Below are 27,235 nucleotides of genomic sequence, written 5' to 3' on the forward strand. Positions count from 1 at the left end.
AAAGAGATTCCAAAACATGTATCATCAGAGGAAGCAACAATTAAGGGAAAACCTAGCTCTTACCCTAACCCGGTAAAAGAAGTTGAGCACATGCATGAACTTAGAGATTTGGTTGTTAAGACTAAATAGGAGCTAGAGACAAAATTGAGACATGTAAGAATATCAAACACGGTACACCTAGATAATTTCTGGCCTATGGAGGCACACAAACCATTAGATATTCCTAGTGTCATCTTGGAGGAAAAAGAAAACTCACTGGTTCCAAGTATGCACCCCGAACTATTTAGGAGAATGTTTGAGTTTAAAAACCATGACCTCATAGAAGAAGGGGAGATTCCAGTCTCCCTAGCGCCTTCATATCATAGAGAGTTGTCATGAACTCCTTTCAACATCCCTAAATTGTTGGAGTTTATGGCTTTTGAAACAAAGATCACGATGACTATATGCTTGTGTGGATATCCTGAACCCTTTAGAGCATTGAAAGCTCTTTTAAATGGAGAACTCAACATAGGACTACCACCATTTGTAGAAACCCACAAGACTCAACCCTACTGTGGGATTTCATTGACTCAAGTCATAGAAGTTCCAAGAACCCAAGTAGAGGATGAGTATACCAAATCAATGGTCAAAATTTCATTGAATAAATTGGGTCAATACTTTGAATGTGATGAATCCAACACATTACTACTAGTCATCACCACCAAGGGCATCACAATAATGGGAGTCCTTGATGGTGGTGCAGAAGTCAGAATAATCACCAAAAAGTGCTAGGAAAAAATGGCTAAACCCAAGCTTGAAGTCTCAGATGTTATGGTTAAAATGGCTGCTGATGGTATTGTTACCAATCCTGGAATGTATTTGGAAATTGTATTTGGTACTTATCTGTAATTTCTAGAAGGACTACCACACCTTGTGCTCCAATCTCGTGCCATATCACTTATCATGTTAGCTAATCTCTAAATAAATTTGCATTTTCTACGTTGCTATTGAAATTGTTATTAATACAAGATACAATGCTTTGTATATATGGAGAAAATAGAGAAAATAATTATTACTTACTCTTTGGGATTTGCATAGAATATCCATCAATCAAGATATCTAAAATCATAGATTTCTGGTCATTTGGCAATGTGCTAGATGCCAAGCTATACAACCCATCCTCCATCAAACAATCTAGTTTGTCATCCCAATTTACTTGCACTCGTCGACTACAACACACACAACACCAAAATCGAACTACAACACACACACAACACCAAAATCGAACTGCAACATTAAAACCAAAATACATCGTTTCTACCTACCAAAAAGACTAAGAGGGAAGAGCATAGGTTTTCTTACTCAAAGAAACCATCTCCTTGTGCGAGGTTTGCAATCACATCTAACCGTCTAGTAGCATGCCTCCACTTTCTCTCATCTTTATAAAATGCAGTTATCCATTTGTCTTCAAACTCTTTTGCAAGCAAGGTATCTACAAGGGGGTCAATCTCTCTAGTGGCATGCGAGGTACTCATCCTATATTTCTTAGGTTACTACATTAGTATGAGAATATATAGATGTTAATCATATATTGCAAATGCTATAATTATTTATTTCTTTACCAAGCCATATAAAGATTGTACCTTGAATACTATTTGGGATAATTCTGAAAGTTCACTGTTGTACCAAGATGGGCGACCCTTTTTTGCATCGTGGCATGCTTCTCCATCCATTCCTTGTTCATCGCTCTTGTGTGCTTTATAATTTTTTCTTTATTTGCTAATATGAGCGCCCTAATGAGACAAACTTTGTCCATGACAGACGATGAAACATAGCTCACTTTATTCATCCTATGACAAATAAAATATGAGTTATGGCAAAAGAAAAAAACATATTACCATCCTAAGTCAAAGAGATTTAAAATAAATATTCTCATAATGTTTACATTTCCTTACCTATTTAAGCAAGCTATGATGGTGAGGACCTCCCCCTCGCTATCCTCATTAAATTTAATAAGGATAGCGTCAATACTACATGGATGTCTTGATACATCGTTCTTGAATGCTACATTTATTGTGAACCTAATTAGTCCATTGCTATTTTAAAAAACTTAACACCGCATTCAAAGAGTAAGCATGTTAAGATGACTCACATTTCTCCTCCATCCATGCCACAATGCGATGATTGCTGTCCTACACATAAAACATCTTCTTAGACAAGAATGCCCACTTTGTGTCTTTAATCACATTCTCAAACTCCTCATTTTTCATTCGGAATATGTCATCTCATCTACTAACATCATCCTGCAATACTTCTCTAATAGGATTGTGGGATGAGGAGATAGAGAAAATGAGCCTATAATATTGATCGGCAACATAGCCATATGTGTAGAATTCCCTTGCTAGCTTCTTGTACCTAAATTGCACTCTTTTCTTATAGAGGGGTTAGGCATAAGTTTGCACAAGGGAATAGGTGGCAAATGAGTGGATCTCTTCACCTACTATAATGTACACACATAGGTTGTGCTTGTTGCTACTAAAAATAAGACCTTTGCAAGATTACTTAAAAAGTGAATAGCACTTACCTTTACTTTGACGTTGGAGTTCAAGCTGTAGACGAGGTGCATGTGTGACTATGTAGTGGTCTTCATTCTCGCCGTCTTTTTCACTTCCCTCTTCCACATCTTCTACTTCCTTTGCTTATTTCATGGATTTCAAAGATGCACCTTTTTTTGTAGACTTAGAAGATCGACTTGGATTTCTTCGTGGAGGTACCCAATTGTTATCTTCTTCTTCTTGCATTGTTTTCCTCCTCTTCTTCGTGCTTGTTACTTCTTGCCTTGCTTGTTTGGTAGTAGCAATGTTCTTTAAGCGTTGTCCATGCTTTGGAGATTTAATTATATGTTGTGTTTCCATTGTGTGTAGGTTAATCTAAACACAACGACATATATAAGATAAATTAATTTAAGTAAAACAATAAAAATAAACATAACTAATAATGAAACAATAAATATAAAAATACTTATACAATCTCTTGCTAGCCATAAAATGATGTATCCTTTGGTTTGATTTAGTGTGGAGACATCACCATCTTCGAGAGAAAAAGGAAGCGGTACTTCTCCTACTTTTGACATCTTCAATCAACACGCCAACATACCTAGATGGTAAAGGAACTCCATGCACGATATTGACATTAGAGTTTATATGCAACATGATGTTGGCGCCATATTGAGGAGAACAGAAAGGGAAAAATGTAAGAGATGAGAAACAAGAGGGAGAAGAGTAAGAGAAAGATAAGTAAAATAGAAGGGAGAATGAGATTGAAAGAGAAAGGAAAGAGGACAGGTAGAGAAAGTGAACAATAATATGGAGATTAAGAAGAGAGAGGCAAAGGAAAGATATAAAGAAAGAAAGAGAGAGATAAAGGAAAATTATAAAGGAAGAATAAAGAAAGTTCTAAAGAAAGAAAGCAAGAGAAACTTTCAGGGTTTAGAAAAAAAAAGAGAGAAAAGTGAGAGAAGAATAAGTTACTTATATAGACAAAAGAAAAAAAAAGGAGAGAGAAAAGAAAGAGGAAGATAAGAGAGGAGAGAAAAAAACAAGAAAGAGAGAAAAAGAGAAGGGGAGCATTGGCCATAGAGAGAGAGAGAGAGAGAAAGAGAGAGAGAGAGAGAGAGAGAGAGAGAAGAAAGCAGGGAAGGGCTTTTGAGGGCACAGAAGAGGGGAGGGGAAGGCAAGGAGGAGGGGCGAGAGAGGAAGGGCGAGAAAGAGGCAAAAACAAGGAGGGAGTGAGAGAAGAAGGATGAAGAGACGGGGGCAGGCCTTACTAAGGGCAACCCACATGGGTAACCCTTACTAAGGTCACCCTTAGTGAGTGATATCCTTACTTACTAAGGTCACCCTTAGTGAGTGATATCCTTACTTACTAAGGGTGTTGCAAGGCCCTTACTTAGTAAGGGAGACCTTACTAAGGTCACCATCACTAAGGGCAATCTACTAAGGTCACCCTCACTAAGGGCGACCGCTAGTAGGGTAACCTTAATCCTATTAAGGTCTCCCTTAAGGGCAATCGATGACTTTTTTTTTGTTTAATTTCTTTAATTTAATTTTAGGTATTTAAAACTATTTACATAAAATATGAATGAATAAAATAATATATATTTATAATTAAAATAATATATATATATGAGAGTTAGTAATGTAAATATTTAAAATCAAATATTCTCATTAAAATAAAATTTTGGATTTTATATTTTGATGACACTACTTATAATGATTGAAGAATGTTTTTACAATTGTCAAAAATTATATATATATATATATGAGTGTGTGTGTGTGTGTGTGTGTGTTATTTTTTTAAAAAACATGTAAGGATCTAGTGTTTAAAACCAAAATCTATTTTTTATAGTTCATTATGCATTTGTGGTTTATTTTGAGTTATGCTTTCTGAGACATATAATACTTTACAAATAGAGATCTCTTTCTCTCCTATATTCTTTTAGTTTGTGTTCTTGTTTATTGAGATGGAGAACACAACATTTCACATTTTGGTAGGATGTTTAGAGAGTGATCCTATTATTAGGGCTGTAACTCAAATCCATTTTGTATAGTTCGTTGTGCATTTGTGGTTTATTTTGAGTTGTGTTTTCTGAGACATATAGTACTTTAAAAATAGAGATATCTTTCTCTCCTATCTTCTTTTAGTTTGTGTTCTTGTTTATTAAGATGGAGAACACAACATTTCACATTTTTGTAGGAGGTTTAGAGAGTGATCCTATTATTAGGACTATGCAAGGACGTTTTTATATTTCTAAATGTGATGATTATATTGGAATGTTATCTACTCATTTTGGGTTGAAGTTTTTTGCAATCAAACAACAAGATGATGGTATAGATCATCTTATATCTATCCAAACAGTGAGACCACTGGAGAGAAACCATGTTATATCTTTGATAAAGATATAACAATAGAATACCTTGTGGTTCCAATAATAGGGGAGTCAAGCAACACTACAACAAGCACACCAACACAAGTCATTATTGATCTTACCATAGAAGATTCTCTTGCAGACACACCGTATCAGAAGAGTGTGGTCAAATGCTTATTATCTGAGGAATCTCATGATGCAAGTGTTCTTCATAGAATGCTATTAGCATGTACGCATATTGAGAAAGTGGAAGAGATTCCTCAAATTTACAATGACAATGTGGCTTTTAAGTTACCGAAGGTACATGATCCTTAAGCCTCACCAATGCAAGGAATGGAGCAAGCATATGATGGCCATTGTTGGGTGAAACCTATGGAGAGTCATGTAAAGTTTCCTAGAGTAGTCCAAAATATTTATTGTAGATGATTGTTTAAGTGCACTTATGCCTTGTGTGGAAGCAGGACTATGAACGACGCACTGAATACAACATCACGGATTGGTAAGCTTATTATTGTTGAAATATACAAGTGAATGGGTGTGTGCGAGAACAAGCCCTTAGCAAGAGGCTGTAAAAGAGAGTCTGTAAAAATGAGTGAGTAGCAGTGAAAAGGTGAGAGGTATCTACTGGGAGAGAATAAAGGGTAGAATGAGAAGTTCTAGGATGTGTGGAGATATTCTAGCAAAAGAGGTGGAGTGAATTAAGGACGAGGTGTCCCCCCAGATGTAGGGGAGGTGACACAAATCAAGGAACAAATCAGTGAAGCAGATCATGGACAAACTTGTATAAATTGAGGCATTGGCCTAATGAGTAATTTGTTGGTTTTTGAGTATCCATGCCTACATTAAGCTATTAGTTAATTGCTTACTAATCTTATCTTAATCATCATCTAATCACTTTGCTAATGATGTTGATTCTTGCATTTGATCCACCATAGCTCATCACTTTGCTTGCATTTTAACAATTATCTTAACTCAATTTCAATAAATATTGATTGATAAGAGTATTTATTGGGACTTTGTATTGTTTAAAAAAATAGTTAAGCTCACAGAAGCTTCCCTCGCTTGGCTTAACATCAGATGGATATGGCTCTCTATTTTGTTTCTACTACAAGATTAGACCTGTATGTAGAAGAAGGTGTGGTGCTACAATGTACTATTGTGACCTGTATGTAGAAGCATGTGTGGTGCTACAATATTCTATAGTATGCCTGATGACCCACATATGAACAGATTGATGATACAAGCATTGCAAATGATAACAGAACTTATGCAAGAAGTGGTTTCAAAGGTGGCTATAAGTGGTCCAAGGAAGATACAAATGGGTATCACCAAATAACTTATACTGGATGCAGTTTTTATAGAAAGCATACGAAGGATGGATCAAATAATAGCAACATGGAGTTGTCACTATTATTGGAACACACACATCCCCTAATTCAATGTCACATGTAATTTTAACTCCATATTGATTTTAATTTCTTGACTGTGCTCCTCAACATAATTTTACATAAATTGTTATGTTGTCCAATTCTCTTGTAGATTCAGGAGGATGGTACGTGCTCTATAATCAACAGTACAGTGCAAGCTGTAACGTCCAATATCCTATATTAGAAGACTCGATGTGCTTTTAAGTTCTTCCATGGTAGTTGTTTTCCTAGGCAAGCTTTGACCGAGTCGGAGTAGTGTTACATGTTAAAATATCAACCACAAGGCCCATATCGGGTTTAGACCTAGTGAACCATATGCCTTGTGAGAATCCAACGTGGCAAGAGGTGTGTGGTAGCCGGGTGAATAGGCGCAGATACGCAAAATGGAAAAAGAAACAATGTGGTGGATCCAAGGAAGATAGGCGACGTAAGTTTTTGGAAGGAGGGAGAATGGTGACGCGGGTTCAAGAAGAACAATTGTGTTATTTTGGGATATAGACAGGAGAGGTGGCTAGAGATCCCACAAGAGGGAGGAGTGTAAGAGGAAAAGTGATGTGGAGTGGGCTCCTATAGTTTCATTTTCTTTCAGAGGGTTGTAGGCTAGAATACCTGAAGTATTTTCAAGTCAAAAGAGGAGAAGACAACACAGTGTGAGGGGGGTTGCTTGGATTAGAGCAAAGGAAGAGCTGGAGAGCAGAGTCGGCCAAGGTGGTGTGTCCCCTGGGACTTATGAGAGAAGCGCCTTCGTTAGAGACTTGGTCAATTTTTATTCGTCCTCCAATGTAGCTGTTGAAACCTATATTTTGAAGATGATGTTGCCAGGGTCTTCCTGAGGGAGATGTTTGAGTTCTTTATGTTTCCTTCTCATGTTTATGCCCAAGTCTCAGGGCTTTTGAGACATTGTTGTGTTTTATCTATTTGAAAGCAGATTTAGTTTGGGTCTTATCTTTTGCTTTGATATTTTGGTTGAAATGATCGAGTGAGCTCATATGATGGTGAATCCATTTGTGTCGATCTGAAGATTGGTGAGCTAGTTCTGAGTTAGTATTGACTTTATTTGTGTCAGTTGAGAAGTGAAGGTACAGAGTCTATTCTATGTGATGAGCTTCGGTATGATTAGCTGATGGTGTAAAGAGCTTACCCTAGTTTGTTTGTGTTTAGGATAAGTGATTGTGAGTCCCAGCTGATAGAGAGAGATATATCAAAAGTCAACAATCAGATGTCAGATTGGTCTGTGATCTTTCAGAAGTCGGCACAATCAGTTGTTAGATTGGTTTGTGATCTGAGAGTGATTGTGGCCACTGTGAATCAACTTTTGTAAGCCAGGAGTCCAAAAGGTTGGATCCATGTATGGATAGTGTGTTTTGAGAGTCCAGAAGAGTCTACTGACACAGAGAAAATGATACCTACATCAACTATTAGATTAGTTGGATGGTTGGGTACAATCAGTTTTGAGGCAACTATGTATTAGCTGTAGCTAGCAGAGAGCCATAAATGTGATATCTTGATCAGTTTGGGGTAGTCTGAGGATTAAGGAAGGTCAAAGAACACCTGAGGAAAGTTGCTAATTTTGTTGAAGGCTTCTGAAGCAGCCGATTCTGTGTTAGACTTTTGAGGTAATATTCAACTTGTTGTAGTTAGCAAGTGGTTAGAGGAGGGTAAGCAAAGAGAACAGAGAGCTTTTGGAGTTGTGGCATGAAGCCAGTTGAAATTGGATTCAGCCCTTTTTGTCAGTTGGGAGGGAATTTTCTTAGCTAGATGTCAGCTGAGGTTAGGAGAGGCTATTAGGTTAAAGATTAGAGCTTTTGTGGTCAGTGCTGACTTGGGAGGACAGTCAGAGGAGGCAGCTGCATCAGAAAAGGGACCTAACTGACACAAGCATTAAACACTCTTCTATATTTTGATCTCCCGAGCACTTGCATGATGTCACATCACTCACACCAAACACTTAGGCTAAAAAACTTGACATAGCCCATGGACCCTCACTGAGTGTCTTGCACAACATGACACTTGCATTAATAAGCATGTATAGGGCATTGACATTACATGGTGCCGCATTAGGCACAAAAAGTTGTCGGGGCCACAGCATTGAAGAACACACACAAAAATTAGAAATAAAAATTCCTGGATCAAAATGAACCAACTCACAAAATAATCCGACTTCATGAATCATTGATCGAGCTTCTCAGATCATTGAATTTTGGGATCATCAAGTCAACAATCCAACTCACAAAATGATCCGACTTCATGAATCGCTCACTTCTAGGATCGTTGAATTTTGGGATTGTTGATCCTACTTCTAGAATCACTGACTTCTAGGATCATTGAATTTTGGGATCACCAATCGTACTTCTGGAATTGCTAACTTCTTAGATCAATGACACCTAGGATTTCTGGGAGTTGGGATTTCTCATAGACCACCAATCTGACGACCCAACTTGTGTGATCGCCTGATCGAACTTATAGGATCACCGATATGTGATCACCACATTATCAAGGGGTATAAGTAGCAACTTATGCCATGAGCCAACCCCACATTTTTTTGCCCTTAGCATTTGGGGACAATTCTACTTATTTGAAAATGTAGATTATAGGAAAACCTGGCATGTTCCTTCTCGTCCACAGCTACTCGGCTTATGTTTTCATATCCATAAGGTATGTGGATTATTGGAAGGCTGCACATCCTTGTTCACATCAAATACATCTAGAGAAGGTAGTAAGGTAGGGCAAGGCAAACCCTATTTTTGATCACCGGTCATGTGGGTGTATGCCCATACACAGTGGGATTGCTCACATCAAGGATCAACGATGAGCAGGATCGGTAATGAGTAGGATTGCTAGGTTACAAGGATCGCCCATGAGTGGCATTGCTTAGAACCAAAATCATTGCCACCTTGGATGAAAGGACGCAGTCACCCCAATGATTCTAGGAAACAAAACTTTGATTGAGCTAGGTTTGGTAATCATTTGCGAATGGTACTTGCACAAAGGGAGTAAGTTGATGCCTAAAATGAATGCAAAGGACTAAATCGCATAACAAATTAATTGATGCTAATAAGTTGATACATGCCAACAATGAATGTTTACACAGAGACAAAGACTTAGTAGAATGCGTAAATAGTAACCGTGTGTATGCCTTTCAGTAAAAAGGGGTAACAAATTGTGAATGCCCACTTGATATATCAATAAAAGCTCAGTAAAGCTAGGTGCATTCTAGACATTATAGTCACCTCTGTGCCTTGAAAGGCTTGGACAAAATGACAGTTAGTATTCCCATAAATTAGCATATAAAAGCCAAGGACCCTTGCCAAAGCCATACGTACCCCTAGAGCTCTTTAATGCCAAGGAGAGCTATCTAGAGAGGCAAGTAGCCTTAAGGGCATGGGTGATGCAGTCCTCAAGTTTTAATTCAAAGACCCTTTAACCTTCGCATGCTATTCAATGGTTGGTAGTGCCCACCCTAAGGTTGAGAATAAATAGCAAAGCACACTAGCCCCACTATAGCCCCCCAATGCAACTGGCCCCACAACCACCCCCTAAATGCATAACATAAGCACCACCACAACAATGAGCCACCCCCTCAGCAATATTCACGTCAATGTATTTAGCCGGGAAGTTTACCAACCTTTTCAAAAAATGCCAAGCAGAAGAGACATTATTAACATTGACTATGGAGCCATGCCAAGTCCAAGGCTAGGGAAGGGGTGTGCCAAATTTATAGTATATAATACCTTGCAACTTTTACAGTCTCATGCAGCAAATTGAGTGCAAATATATGAAATTCAAAAGATGCACAAAGTGCAAAGCAGAGATGTGCACAAGTGGCCTAGGTCCTTCGTATCAAGAGGATAGTGCTTGAGGTTGAGGTGCAGCAATTAAAGGTAGAGCTGGCAGCCAAAGATAAAGTGTCATCCAAACACAAGCAAAAGATAGCCCTGTTAGAGAAGCATCTATCTAAGTCTAACAAGTTGACATGTCACCAATCTTCCAAAAAGATAGCCCTTATAGAGGAGCATCTATCTAAGCTAGCATGTTACTAATCTTCCAGCCATTCTCCATTAACCCTCTTCTAACAAGTTGGCATGTAAAAAATAGCCCTGCTGGAGGAGCATTTATCTAAGCTAGCATGTCACCAATCTTCTAGGCATTCTCCATTAACCCTCTTCTTTGATTAGAGGCCATTTGCAACTTGTCCTATGGTCACTTTTCACTAACCGCTTCCAAGGACGGAAGCTAGGCTAGGAAGGGGGTTTTGTGAATAGCACTATCTTGGATATGCTTAGAGCCTATGTTTCCCAGCAACCTAGTTCATGGGATAAGTAGATACATCTACTCCAATTTGCTTATAATAATACTCCTCATTCTGCTACTGGTCGAGCACCATTTGAGATTATCTATGATAGAGCTTTGCCTATTCCGGCTACTAGACTCTCCCATAAGATTGAAGCTGCTGACCAATATACTCGAGACTTTGATCGCATTTTATCTGAAGTGCGTGATTGTATTGCAAGAGCTCAAGAGAAGTATACATTTCAAGCAAATAGGAAGCGTAAAGACTTCTCATTCCAAGAAGGTGATTATGTACTTTTGAGAATTGAGAAGAGACGATTGAAGAGTGTGAAAAAATTCCCTGCAGTTAAACTTGCACCTAGATACTATGGACCATTTAAAATTATTGAAAAGATTAACGATGTGGCCTATAGACTAGAGTTGCCATCTAATTGGAATATCCACAACTCTTTCCATATTCATCTCTTGAAACCCTTTCGAGGAACACTTCCTTCTCACCCAATTTATGAGGAACCACCTCTTGTTGAAGGAGAGGAAGAAGTCTTAGTTCTTGATACTATTATTGATCAAGAGAAGACAACAACAAGAACTGGGAACCAATACATCAAATATCTTTTGACATTCAAAAACCATCCTCAAGAAGATGCAAAATGGATGCCCGAGAAATTTTTCCGAGCTTATCCTGAGATCCTTCGTTCTTTTCAAACCCAGCAAACCTGCAATTGAGGGCAATTGCAAACTCAAGCAAGAGGGATGTCATGAGAATATATTTTAAGTCCTCTTTAAGAATATTATTTTCCCCTCTTGAGTAATTTGGGGACGCCTAGGTTACTCTTGCGTCATACCGGCTAGGTTAATATCGTGGGTGACACCATTATAAATATTAATACGTGCGGTATATGACGTATGCTTGGGGCCGTCTATGATTATTTCAGTTAGGTTTGTATGGCAGGGTGATTCCTGGGGTACTTACGCCTGGTAGTCATGAGTTGGTGATGGTTTGTGCCTGTTTAATATTTGTGGGATTAATTTAATTATTAATTGGGCTTATATTTTCAGGTGAAGAAGATTACGAGGATTGATGAATAATGTCAAGGAGAATGTTTCTTATGCGCATCATATTTATTTTTACAAGCGTAGCTTGTAAAAATAAGCGTAGCTTGTAACCTTAGTAGTTGATTTTTCCATTTTGATACATTGAAAAAAATACATTTATAATGTTGAATTTATTAAAGCCTAAAGGCTTTACCCTAGCCCCAATTTTTGGGACACTCTATTTTTGTTGTGGGAGAGTGTCATGCTCTCTAAAAGCACACTTTGTATATTTTTGAGGGCTATGCTCTATTTTTGGTGGAAAGCTAATAAAAATACTCTTGTGTGGAGGAAGGCCACGCACAAGGGGGGGGGGAAGTTTGCACCCAGCATGTTTGTCTTGGAGCTAAGTATTATGTTTGCTATGCTTTTGTTCAATTTATTTGATTTTATTGAAACCTGCAAAGCATGTGTTTTCATGGTTGAATTTATGTGTTGAATTTCTCAAGAGAACGATGCTCTGATACCACTGAAAACGGAATCGTTCTCTAGGATGGATAGCTTGTGGAACACTTGAGAAATTCAACACATAAATTCAACCATGAAAACACATGCTTTGCAGGTTTCAACAAAATCAAATAAATTGAACAAAAGCATAGAAAACATAATACTTAGCTCCAAGACAAACATGCTGGGTGCAATCTTCCCCCCCTCCTTGCGCGTGGCCTTCCCCCACACAAGAGTATTTTTATTAGCTTTCCACCAAAAATAGGGCATAGCCCCCAAAAATATACAAAGTGTGCTTTTAGAGAGCACGACACTCTTCCACAACAAAAATAGAGTGTCCCAAAAATTGGGGCTAGGGTAAAGCCTTTAGGCTTTAATAAATTCAACATTATAAATGTATTTTTCCCAATGTATCAAAATGAAAAAATCAACTACTAAGGTTACAAGCTACGCTTGTAAAAATAAATATGATACGCATAAGAAACATTCTCCTTGACATTATTCGTCGTAATCTTCTTCACCTGAAAATATAAGCCAAATTAATAATTTAATTAATCCCACAAACATTAAATAGACACAAAACATCACCAACTCATGACTACCAGGCGTAAGTACCCCAGGAATCACCCTGCCATACAAAACTAACTGAAATAATCATAGACGGCCCCAAGCATACGTCATATACCACACGTATTAATATTTATAGTGGTGTCACCCACGATATTAACCTAGCCGGCATGACACAAGAGTAACCTAAGCATCCCCAAATTACTCAAGAGGGAAAAATAATATTCTTAAAGAGGACTTAAAATATATTCTCGTGACATCCCTCTTGCTTGAGTTTGCAATTGCCCTCAATTTGCAGGTTTGCTGGGTTTGAAAAGAACGAAGGATCTCAGGATAAGCTCGGAAAAATTTCTCGGGCATCCATTTTGCATCTTCTTGAGGATCGTTTTTGAATGTCAAAAGATATTTGATGTATTGGTTCCCAGTTCTTGTTGTTGTCGTCTCTTGATCAATAATAGCATCAGGAACTAAGACTTCTTCCTCTCCTTCAACAAGAGGTGGTTCCTCATAAATTGGGTGAGAAGGAATTGTTCCTCGAAAGGGTTTCAAGAGATGAATATGGAAAGAGTTGTGGATATTCCAATTAGATGGCAACTCTAGTCTATATGCCACATCGTTAATCTTTTCAATAATTTTAAATGGTCCATAGTATCTAGGTGCAAGTTTAACTGCAGGGAATTTTTTCACACTCTTCAATCGTCTCTTCTCAATTCTCAAAAGTACATAATCACCTTCTTGGAATGAGAAATCTTTACGCTTCCTATTTGCTTGAAATGTATACTTCTCTTGAGCTCTTGCAATACAATCACGCACTTCAGATAAAATGCGATCAAAGTCTCGAGTATATTGGTCAATAGCTTCAATCTTATGGGAGAGTCTAGTAGCCGGAATAGGCAAAGCTCTACCATAGATAATCTCAAATGGTGCTCGACCAGTAGAGCAGAATGAGGAGTATTATTATAAGCAAATTGGAGTAGATGTATGTACTTATCCCATGAACTAGGTTGCTTGGAAACATAGGCTCTAAGCATATCCAAGATAGTGCTATTCGTGACTTCACTCTGTCCATTTGATTCAAGATGAAAAGCCGTAGAAAAATCTAACTTAGTGCCTAAGTTTGAGAAAAGAGCAATCCAAAAGTGACTACAAAATTTGGAATCTCTTACAGAAACTATCACTTTGGGTAGACCATGATGAACAAAGATTTACTTGACAAATATGGTCGCAGCTTGCTGAGAAGTCAGTGTCTTTTTACATGGAATGAAATAGGCTTGCTTACTAAACCTATCCACTATTGTCCAGATCATGTCATGATGACTGGAAGTAGTAGGAAAGCCTGTAATGAAGTCCATAGACACTTGTTCCCATGGTCGGTCTAGAATGGGTAAAGGCATAAGCAATCCCAAAGCTTTACCTTTGTAGCTTTTAATTGCTTGACAAACGTTACACTCAGCTATACAAATTTTGCTACATCATTTTTCAAATGAGGCCAAAAGAATTCTCGAGAAACTACTTGAAGTGTTGCGGAAACTCCTCTTTGTCCCATGAATGGTGGTTGGTGCATCTCTTCCAAGACAAGTTGTCTATAGGGTTGAGTAATACATAATCTTTTCTCAAAGAAAAGTTAGCCATCATTATGAGAATAATTTCCTTGAGGAGTCCAATTGTTTTCACGCAATTTGATCCATATCTCAGAAAAATCTGGATCTACTTCATAAGTTTCTTTCATAAGTAAAATTGGTTCACTTTCAATAGCGGAAATGTTGTTGATATGAGGTCTTCTACTTAAAGCATCGGCAACAACATTTTCCTTTCCAGGTTGGTATTGAATCATGGGTTGGAAACTTTGTATGAAAGATGCCCATTTGATGTGCCTATCTGAAATAAGGGGTTGCGAAAGCAAATGCCTAATGCTTTGTTGATCAGTCTTGATAAGAAATTCTGAATCCTTTAGGTAATGCTTCCAAATCTTCAAGACGTGTACAACTACTGCTAATTCCTTGTCATATGTACTATAATTTGTTTTAGCAGGTTTTAGCTTTTGACTTTCATAGGCAATAGGATGGTTGTCTTGCATAAGCACAGCACCAAAACCTTTGCCACTAGCATCAGTTACTACCACAAAGAATGGTCTTTGAAAGTCAGGTAGTGTAAGAACTGGTGCATGAGTTAATGCATCCTTGAGTACTAGAAAAGATTTATCTCGACTTTCGGTCCAATGGAAAAATGTAGTTTTCTTGAGAAGTTTCGTCAAAGGATGTGCAATATAAGCAAAATTCTTGACAAACTTCCTATAGTAACTATATAGACCTAGAAAAGATCTAAGGTCATGAATGTCTCGAGGTGTAGGTCAAGAGGCTATACACTTAATCTTCTTAGGATCCACACGGATTCCTTCAGCTGACACTATATGGCCTAAGTATTCAATCTCTTTTTGAAAGAAAGAACTCTTTTCAGGATTGACATACAATTAATTTTCTCTCAAAAAGTTAAAACACTTGCTCTAAGTGTTGCTCATGCTGTTGACGATTCTCGCTGAAAACAAGAATATCATCAAAGAACACCACAACAAAGCTTTGAAACTTTAGGAAAATGCGATTCATCATATGATTGAATGTAGCTGGAGCATTGGTCAAACCAAATGGCATAACCAAAAACTCATAATGGCCAGTCTGGGTTCTAAATGCAGTCTTGAATATGTCTGACTCAGTCATGCGTACTTAATGATAGCCAGACTTTAAGTTAATCTTGCTAAAGACCTTTGAACCTCTAAGCTTATCAAGTAAGTCATCTACCCTAGGGATAGGGTATCTATTCTTGACAGTGATTTTGTTCAATGCTCGGTAGTCAACACACGTTCGGAAAGTTCCATTCTTCTTCTTAACAAGAAGGACTGGAGCTCCAAAGGGTGAACTACTAGGTCTAATAAGGCCTCTTTCTAACAAATCCTCGATTTGTTTTTGGATTTCTTTTTGCTCTAAATTGTTGACTCTATAAGGAGCTTTACAAGGTGGAGAGTTGCCTGGCAATAAGTCAATACTATGGTCTTCAAGCCTAGACTTAGGTAATCCTGGAGGTAAATCTTCCATAAAACAATCCCTGAATTTGGAGATATAAGGATCAAGTTTTGGACTTATGGATGTGTTAGACTCAGCGCTAAGCTGGTTAACCCAAACCATATAAGTTTTGGACTTTTGGATGTGTTAGACTTAGCGCTAAGCTGGTTAACCCAAACCATATAAGTCTTCTCCCTTTTCCTAAGAGCTCGCTTTACTTGAATATGACTCAATAAAGGGCTCGTCTCTCCTTTGATTAGACATTGGAGGAAAATATTTTCATTGTCCTTTCTTACACAAATGCTATGTGTATCATAGTCTATAATAGGGTTGTACATATGTCTCCAAGGCATACCCATTATTACATCTACGCCTTGTAAAGGTGCAACTTAGAAGTCCCTTTTTTCTATTAAGGAATTGATGCTTAAAGTTAAACCTTTCACCTCTTGCATGTAATTATACTTGGTTCCAGTAAATGCAGCTTTAACTCTATAATGTGTAGGTGAAGGTTGAATGTTTAAAGCTTTAATTGCCTTTTCAGAAATAAAGTCATGAGTGCTACCATCATCATGCAAAACAATAACTTCATGCTCATTAATTTTTCCTTTTATTTTGAGTAGCGAATGAGCTTGAGGCTTATCTTCTGCTTCTGAATAGTCGGGGTCAGAGTTACCCTCTTGCTTGAGCGATTCATCTTCATTGTCGTCTCCTTTAAGCATATTGACTCGTGCCGCAGGTGTCAGATTCTTTGCACGTTCTAGGCAATTTGGTGCTATATGTCCTTCTTTATGACATCGAAAACATTTGATTGAAGGACCTTTGGGCTTGCCACCATTGACTTTCTTTAAATTTGATTCACTTTTCACTATCTCCTTGCCTTTCTCAAACCCTGGCTTATGAAAATTTCTTGAAGCATGAAAAGGTTTAGAAAAAGGTTTAGAGTGGTTACTCTCAAATGACTTACTCTCAAATGACTTGGCCTCTTTAAGAAAACCATTTTTGCGTTCGGAATTTGTTTCTGATAGAGATTCCAAATTTTGTAGTCACTTTTGGATTGCTCTTTTCTCAAACTTAGGCACTAAGTTAGATTTTTCTACGGCTTTTCATCCTGAATCAAATGGACAGACCGAAGTCACGAATAGCACTATCTTGGATATGCTTAGAGCCTATGTTTCCCAGCAACCTAGTTCATGGGATAAGTACATACATCTACTCCAATTTGCTTATAATAATACTCCTCATTCTGCTACTGGTCGAGCACCATTTGAGATTATCTATGGTAGAGCTTTGGCTATTCCGACTACTAGACTCTCCCATAACATTGAAGCTGCTGACCAATATACTCGAGACTTTGATCGTATTTTATCTGAAGTGCGTGATTGTATTGCAAGAGCTGAAGAGAAGTATACATTTCAAGCAAATAGGAAGCGTAAAGATTTTTCATTCCAAGAAGGTGACTATGTACTTTTGAGAATTGAGAAGAGACGATTGAAGAGTGTGAAAAAATTCCCTGCAGTTAAACTTGCACCTAGATACTATGGACCATTTAAAATTATTGAAAAGATTAACGATGTGGCCTATAGACTAGAGTTGCCATCTAATTGGAATATCCACAACTCTTTCCATATTCATCTCTTGAAACCCTTTCGAGGAACAATTCCTTCTCACCCAATTTATGAGGAACCACCTCTTGTTGAAGGAGAGGAAGAAGTCTTAGTTCTTGATACTATTATTGATCAAGAGACGACAACAACAAGAACTAGAAACATACATCAAATATCTTTTGACATTCAAAAACCATCCTCAAGAAGATGCAAAATGGATGCTTGAGAAATTTTTCCGAGCTTATCTTGAGATCCTTTATTCTTTTCAAACCCAACAAACCTGCAATTGAGGGCAATTGCAAACTCAAGCAAGAGGGATGTCATGAGAATATATTTTAAGTCCTCTTTAAGAATATTATTTTAAGTCCTCTTTAAGAATATATTTTAAGTCCTCTTTAAGAATATTATTTTTTCCTCTTGAGTAATTTAGGGACGCCTAGGTTACTCTTGACATTAGTCCGTACTATGCATAAAGAAGTTGATAGTTATATAGTCTTGTGGCCGGCTAGGTTAATATCGTGGGTGACACCACTATAAATATTAATACATACGGTATATGATGTATGCTTGGGGCCGTCTATGATTATTTCAGTTAGGTTTGTATGGCAGGGTGATTCCTGGGGTACTTACGCCGCCTGGTAGTCATGAGTTGGTGATGGTTTGTGCCTGTTTAATATTTGTGGGATTAATTTAATTATTGGGCTTATATTTTCAGGTGAAGAAGATTATGAGGATTGATGAATAATGTAGAGGAGAATGTTTCTTTTGCACATCATATTTATTTTTACAAGCATAGCTTGTAACCTTAGTAGTTGATTTTTCCATTTTGATACATTGAAAAAAATACATTTATAATGTTGAATTAACTAAAGCCTAAAGGCTTTACCCTAGCCCGAATTTTTGGGACACTCTATTTTTGTTGTGGAAGTGTGTCGTGCTCTCTAAAAGCACACTTTGTATATTTTTGGGGGCTATGGCCTATTTTTGGTTGAAAGCTAATAAAAATACTCTTGTGTGGGGAAGGCCACGCACAAGGGGGGGGGAAGATTGCACCCAGCATGTTTGTCTTGGAGCTAAGTATTATGTTTGCTATGCTTTTGTTCAATTTATTTGATTTTGTTTAAACCTGCAAAGCATGTGTTTTCATGGTTGAATTTATGTGTTGAATTTCTCAAGTGTTCCACAAGCTAGCCTAGAGAACGATTCCGTTTTCAGCTAGGGTCATGGAAAAATTGGGATTTGGAAGCAAGATGGCCACCTGCTCATTGTTGCTGGAGGTCACTCCAAGTTGTTGCTGAATGGTAGGTTAGTGGGGGGATTTGAAATTAAAAGATATATGAGTCCTCTGGCCTCCTTGCTATTTGCCATTGCTTCTCACCCCTTGATTGTGGCTCTGGAAGATGCTTGTGGAACAAGGTTGGTGACTAGATTGAGGTTGAAGGATGGGGAGCAGTTGGTGATTCAATGCTTTGCTAATGATTCACTTTTATTCCTGAAGGCTGATAATGATAATCTAAGGAATGCTTTGCAGATAGTCTAACTTTTTGTAGATGCTTTTGGGATCTAGATGCAACATTCACAAATCCACGACTATTAGCTTCAAAGGACAATGACTTTGATATGGGAAGATAGGGGTGTGAGGATATAAGGAAGAGATAGATTATTAGACATTTGGGGGTCCCTTTTGGAGTTGAGGTGACCAGTAAAAGGATGTAACTAATTGGGCAATTGAGAGGTTTCTTGATAGGATTAAGAAATGGGAAGGGATTAGGGTGCCCTTTCATGATAGGGTGATAATTGCTAACACATTATTAAATGCATATATTATGTTTCTTCGTCCTCCTATGGTAGATTTCAGAAAGTGTCATTGGAGGAGAATCATGGCTCCAGTCAAGAAGTTTATATTGGAAAAACTGTAAAGATGACAAAAAGGTTTCAGCTTGGTTGGCTTGGGAGAAAGCTAAAAGGTTGGGAGGACTTGGGATCTTGCACCTTCCTGTTCATGCCAAAGCAAGGGCAGCAACTAGTTTTCCTAAATGTCTTTAGCAAGAGGCAATCTAGGCCAGAATGGTTATTGAAGAGTCCAGTGTTTAGTTCAAAGGTAGGTGGTTGGGATTGAATTGGAAAGCTAAGCTGCTGTCTCATGCCCCTTTGAGAATTATGAGCTCCCCCTTTTGTAAGTTTTTATGTCTGAATTGGAAGGAAGTGATGGGCTTGATGAAATGGGATAGATGTACCAGGGCCTCAGGAAACTCTTTGTTCAGTCTAGGCTTATGTTGGACTCACAAATTTATCCCCCCTTGGCTCAGCTTGATGCAAGAATAGCTAGGAAGCTAAATAACAGAGGGTTGAGAAGGTTGGGAGACTGCTTGGATTATTCTTAAGTTGGGTGGAAAGACTTGGGACAAATAAGGGAGGAGATTGGGCTACAATAGAGGGATTCACAGGTGGTAAGGCATGTCCTGGAGGAAATTGAGAAGGGCTGGGTCTCCACTGGTTTTAATGAGGCTTGTTGGGTGAAGGACTAGTCTTGGCTCAATGGGGCTAAGTTGGATAAGGTGACTACCAGGTTTGTGTATGAGGAGATGAGCAAGAGTGAGGTAAATGTGTTGTACAACAACAAAATTTGGAGAGTAAGGTGGAGCTCTAATACCTGGATGAAGAGATGGAGACTGCTCTGGGAGTTGGATATTCCTGTGAAGGCTCAGACTTTTCTGTGGAGGTTTGTATGTGGGCTCTTCCTATTGGATACAAATTATTACAGAGGAACTTCACATCTAGAGACTGTCTTAGATGTAGAATAGCTATTGAAGATGGTAGACATGCCTTCTAGGGTTGCCTTGCTATTAGGTGGCTGTGGGGTAGGATTGACAAATGGGTATTATCTTGCACAGGGGTAAAGGGGTAGGATTGACAAATGGGTATTATCTTGCACAGGGGTAAAGGGGACTTCAGGGAATTGGCTGTTAGGGAGATTGACTGAAGCTGAAGGGGCTATTAATTTAGTCTTTAGTCTTATTAGATATTGCTGTCGCTTGGATATTTGGAACTCTAAGAACTGGCTGGTGTTTCAAAAAGGGTAAAGACAGGGGCTAGATGTGGTAGAGCTGATGTATAGATGTGTGCATCAATGTTGGTATGTACATTTATGTAAATAAAATGAATGATAATTCTTTTGTTGAGGCAGGCCTTACAGGTTGGGATTGGTTGAGTTGCTTTCAGGCTGCTGAGATGATACATACTAGGGCAACCTAACAAATTGTGGCACGTGGTAGGGCTACACAGGGAAAGACTTGAGGATAAGGTGCTCAAAGTTTGGACCTAAAACTAGAAGATGGTATTTGAAGGAGAAGCAACTGTTTTATACATTTCTGGCCTTGATCGAGAACCCTATTAGCATGAGACTTGATGTGAAGGTATGGACTAAGGAGGACTATATGGAGGAGCAGACTCCTAAGGGTTGTGTTACTGAATTTCTGCTTGTGGCATGTATGGAGTTGGCGTTATCATATATCTTGAGAACACTCATCTTTTGTTGAGAGGTGGGATCAAATTTGTAATATGAGTAATAGTGATTGGAAGTAGGATGGGGGTGACAATTGTAAAAAGAGGTCTTTTGAATAGGGGTGTGTACTTAACTTATAAATATAATGTTCCAAAAGAGAGAAAGAAAGCCCTAACCCTAGAACTTATAAGGCAACGCAGCGTGCGAAGCTATGAGGCGTCCCAGAAATGGCCTGTGATGTAGATCAAACGAAGACAAGCATATATCTGATAGCCCACTTCGCTAGTGGAGGCTGGATGAAGCTTTTACTCTGAGGCCTTTGGCGCCATGTAAGTCTTAGATACTGTTTTCTCCTTTTGAAGTAGCACGTTTCCTGTGTGTTCGTGTGTGTGTGTGTGTGTGTGTGTGTGAGAGAGTGAGTGTGTGTGTGTTTGTGTCAATGATGATGAAGGTTCTGTTGAGGAAATCTCAGTGATGACCGTAAACCTTTAATTACTGCCTTCCTTCTGAGACATTTGATGTCGTTTTCTTTCGTGTCAGAGATCTAGATTTAGTGGTAGTCTGGTGTCGCATGGTGGCAAGTGATGATGCAAATTTGTGCATAGTTCATATGAGTCACAAGTATGACTCTGATTACTTCAAAATTGTTCTTCCGCTCCTATCTGATGCCGCCACTCTATTGTAGGGCCTTGATTTAGCCCCTCAGGTGAGAGTTCAAGGGCTCTTTGGGGTAATCTCCATTGAGTAAGCAGAGAGAGAGAGAGGTTTTGCACCCAGTTAATCTCATTTCAATTATAAGCCAAATACATGGAGATGTCTTTGGATATCTTTTTCACTATGTGTATTATGTTTTTAAAACAAAACCAGTGCAATGACAAGTGATTAAGTCTTCTCCTTGGCTCAAGTTGGTATGTGTACATCAGGATGAAACAATGCATGAAGAGAACGATAAGAGTGAAAAACATGGAAAAGGATGGATGTAGTGGAAAGGTCTGCCCAATGGTTAATTTGTGGTTCAACAGCTTTTTAATTAGAGCATTATGTGCTTGTAGGCACGTTTACCATGCTACTGAATCTGTATCCAGCTCCCACAGGTAGGAGGTACTACTGCTTTTGTCAAGTTTTGTATGGCCTGTCATCTGGCCAACTGAAGTTCTGGCCAGGCCTTTTTTGATTCAGCTGCTTTTGATTGGAACCCATTTGCATGGTATTCCTGTGGCCTGAAGTTGTCAGCTCTAAAACCCCTAAGTTAGACTTGTCTGTACTTGGAGATGAGAGCCTAACAGAATCCAACAAAAGCTACTAAGAGAATCCTTACTCAGGTCTATGGTTACTTTAAAATCTCGTGGTTTCCTATTGGTATAGGTTCTCAGAGTAGCCTTCATCTCTATTTGGCTCCAACTCCAAGTCATTTACCCACCCTGGGTGGTCTGGATTGGTCTTTTCTTCTCTTCTTAACGCTCCTCTTTCGGACCGTTGATCCTTGTAGTTCTTATATGGGGTTTAAGGCTTCCTTTTCTAGTTAGATCTGTATTTGTCTCCCTCTAAATCTGGTCTTATCTTCCTTTCCTCTACACATTTGAAAGGGGCTCTACTGATTTATCTAGTTGTGCAGCTCTACGGAAGGTTGCTGCCATTAATATTATTAGCATTATAAATTGGTTTTAAAGGGGGGGTGTATTGAAGTAATGTTCCGGTTCCTATCATGAATGGATTTTGGGACAAAATTCAAGACTAATATCATAAAGGTGATTTTGAAACTTTCTTGAAGAGTAAATATATTTTTTGTGTTGGTTTTGATGTAAACCATGCTTTAGGTTGATACTGTTTTGCTCGTCCCACCTACTATAAGGTGCTTGACATCTTGCCTTCACAAATGGGTATCTATCTCTTGTAAGACAAGGTGAAATGGGACCTTATATTGTGCTTAATGCTAAATAACGAAAATCTATAGACAGTGTGTACGTAGCTGGTTCAAACTAGTGATAGAGGCTTAGTGTGAGAGCCAGTCATTTGTATGAGTCATTGTATAGTATATCTAAAATAGTACAGACCAATTGTTAGTCATCAAGACTCCTATGGACAATTAATTGGTATAGTTATAGAAACTCATATGGACACTTTTACTCAAGTCCTTGGAAGATTTTCTTGTCATGCACATGTCCTTGGAATTTCTAGTCATACAATTTGTTGTAGCTACAAATTTCAAAGAAAATTGTAGTCTTTAGTAATCATTGAGAACCTAAGTATTTATTATCAATTAACTGTATATTAACCTTGTCATAAGTCTACTTATTAGATTTTTGTATCTCAAGTAGGCCTGTTTTATATATGAGAAGTATGTAAGTCGAGTTAATCTAAAAAAGGAGTGCGCTTGCACACATGAATCAACACATTTGACTCTAAAGACATGACTTTGAATATACCTAAGTGTAGACATGTAAGCTTATAGACGTGAGTCTAAACATGTAAGCTAAGAGACTTGAGCGTGGATTCAAGAGCTTAGATACGTGAGCTTGGATTCAAGAGCTTAGATATGTAGTGAATGTAGAGGTATAACTCTTTTGATGTAAACTTGGACATGCGAGACTAGTAATAGGAGAAAAGAAAAAAAAAAGGTTTTTTCCTCCTTTTACTTAAAATTATACATCTACATAATTAGTTTTCATGTGACTCCATTGGGCGACAATCTCGTCATGAAAGTGTTTCAAGATCTTATAGCTAGTCTTTTCTAGTAGGTTTAGTGATCTTAACTAATTGCTTACTTTGCCTTCAAGGCAAAGTTTGAATAAGCATATCTAAGTGGGATCATCAATCCAACCAATGGCCTTACAAATTTGAACAAACTTCTCTTGGGTAGTCAAAGGGATCTCTATATCTATCTAATTTGGTCATCATCCTTGAGATATGAATTGGCTTGGTTTTGTCCAACTTTGAGCTTGTAGGTGCTTTGTTGGTTACAACTCTCTTTTTGATTTCAAATGCCAACCTTAGCATGTCTCATGCGTATGTACATGTTGGTGTAACATAAGGAGGTGATTGTGTCGTGCGAGACTTGATTTAAGTTATGAATCTCTTGTTCTATGGTTGGTTTGCATTGTTTTCAATGACACTTATCCCTCATCAACTTGGTCTTAAGAGTTTGTAGGCTTTCACTACAATTCAAAAAATGTTATGTGAATGCTCGTTCGTGGATCTTTTTGTGATGAGACAGTCTTAGACATTGGTTGTTTACCCTTCTTTAGGTTCCTTGCTTGTCATCTAAAGAAAGAAAATCTAGAACTTGGTTTTGAGGTAAAGCCACTTCTGTAATGGACTCATGTGAAGAGCGTGATTCTTGCGTAGATTGTGTGCGCTTGCTATTATGTGTTGCGAAACAAATTTTTGTGATGGTAGAACAAAAAAGACACGCCACGTTTGTCAGAATGAGTATTATTGGATTGTTTTTTGATCATGGTTACCTTGGGATAAACCCAACTCAAGATTGACACTAGATCTTTGAAACATTGTGATGTTTGATAGGGTTCTAACATGGTTTGATCGCTTCTCGTGGGATCAAACATCAAGGCATGCTTTTACTCCTTTTTTAGAGTTGTGTCCAAAGATAAGGCGATTAAATGGATTTTACATGAAATTAAAAGTCATGTCAATAAGGTCTATGTGAATCTAGAGCATGGAGATTTGTGGTGCTTCTTGTCTCTAGGAATTTTATTGTTTCTTAACTCATGTCGGCTCAATTTCTTCCAAAGTTGTTTGCTTGGGGAGAATCGAGGCAAGTCCAAATTTCTTGTCTAGAGAGCATTTTGTTGAGTACTTGTCATTTATCGTGGATATAAGGATGTGTGTTTTGATGTGACACATTTGACTTTATTGTCATATCTAATTAGTGAACGAAGAAGTAGAAAGCTAAAGCAAGCTCTAGTAGACCCAAGACTCAAACGGTAGTGTTGGCCCTAAAAAGGCTAAGAACCAAAACTAGAGGTTCAAAAGAAGACTACTAAGAGTCATGTAAACATGTGTCACATGATCAATTGTCAAGGTCAAAGATGTTTTGGCCATTAAATGTTATTCAAATGTTAGCTCTTAAGTTGTCTCCCTCACAGAGATGATGAGTGATCTCTCTTTTAAACCGTTTCTTTCCAAAGAGAAGAAACCCATTGGCTATGAAAATTGTCCAAAGACGCTTAGGGAGTATGCCAAGCTTGTGTTGGAAAAAGCATCAATAAAACAAGTTGAAGAGCTTGTAAGAAAGGTGTAGGTTAATCTACAATCAATACTCAACTAAAGCTTGTAGGGAAGGTGTAGGTTGAACTAGAGCTAGTACTTAAGCAAGTGATCGAATATGAACCTAACTCTGCTTGAGGAGGTCCTTGATCCCATCATAGAGTCAATCATAAAACTAATGAGGGGATCTTTGTGCTTTCTAGTGGTCTTCATTGCGTCTGTAACCTTCTGACGAGGTTGCAAAAAGAGGCAATTTTGGCGCTTGCACCTTTAAGACCAATTAGACGGTTTTGCATTGCTAGATGTATTGAAGGAGAACGTAATGGGAGGTGAAAGTTTACCGTGCATGGGTCATTAGAGTCACCATTGTATTTTCTTTGATGTGATGGATAATGACTTCATTTTGATCCTATTAGAGATATGTCTCTTAGGGAAGGGTCAATGCACATTCCCTACACATTGTCGAGTCTTAGTCCACCTTCGAATGAGTAAGTTAAGTAAGCATAAATATCGCATGAGGGAGCATAAATATCGCGTGAGGGACATAGTAGGCGCATGAATATTGCATGAGGGACATAGCAGGCTTCTATTATCATCTTATCGTCGGAAGTCTTGAGTCTTGACAAGTTCTCTTATGAGAACATTTTCAGCTTTGTAGAGACTTTGTGTGACTTGTTGAAGGGGAGTTTAAGAGCTCACACGATTGAGTTGAAACTTGAAGAGGAGTCGATCGAGTTGTCATAGTGAGCACTTTTCTCTTATACCCAAGATAAAAGGATAACCAAAGTGGCCATGAACAAGTTGGGACACTACTTTGAAAGTGATGAAATGAACACTGTGTTAGTTGTCGTTTATAAAGGCATGATGGTTTTGGTAATCTTGGATACCGTTGATGGTGTCATTATAATCACCAAGAATTGTTGGGATGGTTGTCATAGTGAGCGCTCTTCTTCCATATCCAAGATAAAAGGACAACCAAAAGTGTCCACGAACAAGTTGCGACAGAAAGGAGAATGAGCTGTCATAGCGAGTGCTCTCCTTCCATATTCAAGATAAAAGCGCAACCAAAAGTGTCCACGAACAAGCTGGAACACTCCTTGAAATCGATGAAATGATTGGCATGTGACTTGTCAATTATTAAGGCATGACGATCTCCACAATCTTTGAAAGTGGTGTGGTTGCAAGTATGAAATATATGTCATGCTATTACAATCCTAGATGATCAACCCTTAAATCTCAAATCTAAGAAACCCAGATGATCAACACTTAAATCTCTAATTTAAGTGGGTATAGAGACCCAAAGATGCTAACTCCAAAGCTTAAGGAAGAATGGAGAATAGTGGCATCCATCTCGACTCTTGTGCATATAGCACCTTCCAAAAAGTCAAGAGTTTGTGGACTTCGAGTTTCAAGAGGCAACACCTTAGCCATGTGTATTGGTCATGCCCATTCTTGTTCCTACGAAGAAGAGCCACCTATGGTGCCAAACCCTAAAGAGAACTGTTCACACACTTTTGTGGCACTGTTGAGCTAAAACAAGAACACTACGATCGCACAACATGTATGTGTGCCAGGCTCCAACTCCAACTTGTAAGTTGGGAATCAAGCAGACATTGATTAATCAAGTGTGCTACGGTGGCAAGTGATGATGCATATTTGTGCATAGTTCATGTGAGTCACAAGTATGACTTTGATTACTTAAAAAAATGTTCTTTCGCTTTTATCTAATGTCGCTACTATGTTCTACAGCCTTGATATGTCCCTCATGTGAGTTCAAGGGCTCTTTGGGATAATCTCCATTAAGCTGTGTGAGAGAGAGAGAGAGAGAGAGAGAGAGAGAGAGAGGTTTTGGGCTATACAACTATAAATTCCCTCCAGTATCTAGTACATTGCTTGTAATTTTGTTTGTAATGTTTTTAATGTGGTGATTTTGAATATCTTTTTTACAATGTGAACTATGATTCTAAAACAATACCAGTGCAATGACAAGTGATTAAGTCTTCTCCTTAGCTCAAGTTGTTATGTGTACAGCAAGATGAAACAATGCATGAAGAGAACGATAAGAGTGAAAAAACATAGAGAAGGATGTAGTGGAAAGGTTTGCCCAATGGTTTATT

At 38.3% G+C, this 27,235-nt stretch overlaps 1 long non-coding RNA gene and 2 other non-coding genes across 3 annotated transcripts; all 3 read left to right on the top strand.

Moving 5' to 3' along the window:
• The first annotated feature begins 20,986 nt into the window (after positions 1-20,986).
• On the top strand, positions 20,987-21,785 carry LOC147625688 (uncharacterized). The gene is made up of 2 exons (XR_015268713.1): positions 20,987-21,223; positions 21,435-21,785. It is a non-coding gene; the product is annotated as an uncharacterized LOC147625688 (long non-coding RNA).
• On the top strand, positions 21,467-21,568 carry LOC147625689 (small nucleolar RNA snR60/Z15/Z230/Z193/J17). The gene has a single exon (XR_015268831.1). It is a non-coding gene; the product is annotated as a small nucleolar RNA snR60/Z15/Z230/Z193/J17 (small nucleolar RNA).
• A 4,966-nt stretch (positions 21,786-26,751) lies between the features above and the next one.
• On the top strand, positions 26,752-26,854 carry LOC147625690 (small nucleolar RNA snR60/Z15/Z230/Z193/J17). The gene has a single exon (XR_015268832.1). It is a non-coding gene; the product is annotated as a small nucleolar RNA snR60/Z15/Z230/Z193/J17 (small nucleolar RNA).
• The last annotated feature ends 381 nt before the right edge of the window (positions 26,855-27,235 follow it).

Source organism: Cibotium barometz, chromosome 23 (assembly GCF_041138505.1).
Source record: "Cibotium barometz isolate CiBa-2024 chromosome 23, ASM4113850v1, whole genome shotgun sequence".
NCBI classification, from domain to species: Eukaryota; Viridiplantae; Streptophyta; class Polypodiopsida; order Cyatheales; family Cibotiaceae; genus Cibotium; species Cibotium barometz.